Source organism: Penaeus monodon, chromosome 6 (assembly GCF_015228065.2).
Source record: "Penaeus monodon isolate SGIC_2016 chromosome 6, NSTDA_Pmon_1, whole genome shotgun sequence".
NCBI lineage: Eukaryota > Metazoa > Arthropoda > Malacostraca > Decapoda > Penaeidae > Penaeus > Penaeus monodon.
In genome coordinates this window covers 52506279-52508331 of record NC_051391.1, presented here as the reverse complement: position 1 = coordinate 52508331, position 2053 = coordinate 52506279, and positions in this window count along the sequence as shown.

The following is a 2053-nucleotide window of genomic DNA, read 5'->3' as shown; positions in this document are numbered from 1 at the left end:
TTTCTGCTTTTGTTTGAAATTTTCAAACATTGGAAAAAATTTTTTATTAAAATATATTAAAATTATAAAATTGAATATAATATTAAAAGTACAATATATATTTATATATTCTTATGGAATTATGTTTTTTTTTTTATTCAATATAGTATATGTTTATATATAATAATATATAATATAATATTAATATCAATATTAGATAATATTAAAATTAAATCTTAACATGAGGTTAAAATTAATATTATTAATATATATATATATATATATATATATATATATATATATATATATATATATATATATATATATATAAATAATATATATATATATATTATATGTATGTGTGATGTGTGTACATCATGTTGTTATTTTATATGTATATGTATGTGTGTGTGTGTGTGTGAAATATGATGTCTGTATTTTATATATATATATATATATATATAGATATATATGTATAATATATATATATAATAATATATATATATATATATACTTTTTTTATATATATACTACACACAGCTAAAATATAAGAAATATGTGTGAACACATACTTTTGTGCATAAATATGTATACACTAAACATAGTACCTAGGTAAGCCTCAGATATACAAATATTGCGCTTTATTTTTCTTTCATGTTTATACATGATTATTCATATATAGATATTGACGTGTGTGTATGTGTGTGTGTGTGTGTGTGTGTGTGTGTGTGTGTTTATGTGCGCCTGCGTGTGTAAATGTGTATATCTGTGCATACATATATGTGTAGACATATACATAAACAAGCACATGTTTTTGTACGTTCTGTATACGTATATGTGGAGCATACATATAAGCATATGCATGTCTGTGTAAGCGCGCGCGGGTATAGCATGTATAATATATAAATAATATTGTGTCTGTATACCATACATACAGTTTGGCATTATTCTGTTGAATACTATTCACGCATTTTGGATAACGTTATCACTTATATTAGAATGTCTATGCTATGAAGAATAAATAAGGCATTATCACTTGCGTCATAAGGATCACTCTACCATAACATCTCGCCTCTATGTCGTTCCAGGCAAACGGAGACGTGAACACAACTGTTGTGGACGGAGTCAGATGGTATATAACGTTCCGTCTTCCTTCGCCACGGGCCGGGCCATAGTGAAAGGCCGGGAAGCAAAAATTAAATCTCAGAAGCAAGCAAGCAGATTCCTTCGCCTACTTCCACGCCTTTTTTCATGAAGTTTACTTGTATAGAAGCATTTGCTTGAAGAATCAATAAGGCATTAGATTCTTCAGAGAAGCAGTCCTGGTACCAATGGCCTCTATGTTGTTCAAGCAAAAGTGGACGTGATCATACTTGTAGACGAGTTATATGTATATATTTGTCTCATTACTTTCTACTATAACCCTAATTTCAATAGTATACTGGTAAGCATAATTTGGTATATTTATAGATATATCTACTATTAATTATAATAATATGAAGCTGGTACATAATGATACATTTATGAATCATATGTGTGTATTATTCTTAGCAATATATATATATATATATATATATATATATATATATATATATATAGATATATATAATGATAATAATCAATAATAATTAATAATAATAATCCTTCACCGGAGATATATATAGGAAGATGAATTACAGTTCACATACGCGAACGAAGACCGATTAAAACAAATAACAGTAATTTGTAATGGAACCAAAATGATACTGGTTACCGTATTAATGAATATGTAGGTACGTGTTCATGCCTTAAAATGTTTGAAGGCTTATATACACACCCACATTCATGGGAGTGCGTATGGGTGTGTGATAAATGCATGCAATCAGGAACGTAAGGTTACTTCTTTCTCCAGGTTCTAGTTCTGTTGGCTGCCGCAGTGGTGGCAGAGCAGAAGAGGGAAGCAGAACCTCATTACGGATATGCTGGACACTACGGCTACCCTTACCCTTACATATATGCTTATGGCTATGGTGTACCTGGAGGTCATGTGCATGTACACGCTGTAGCCAAACGTGAAGCCAATCCGGAAGCTGAA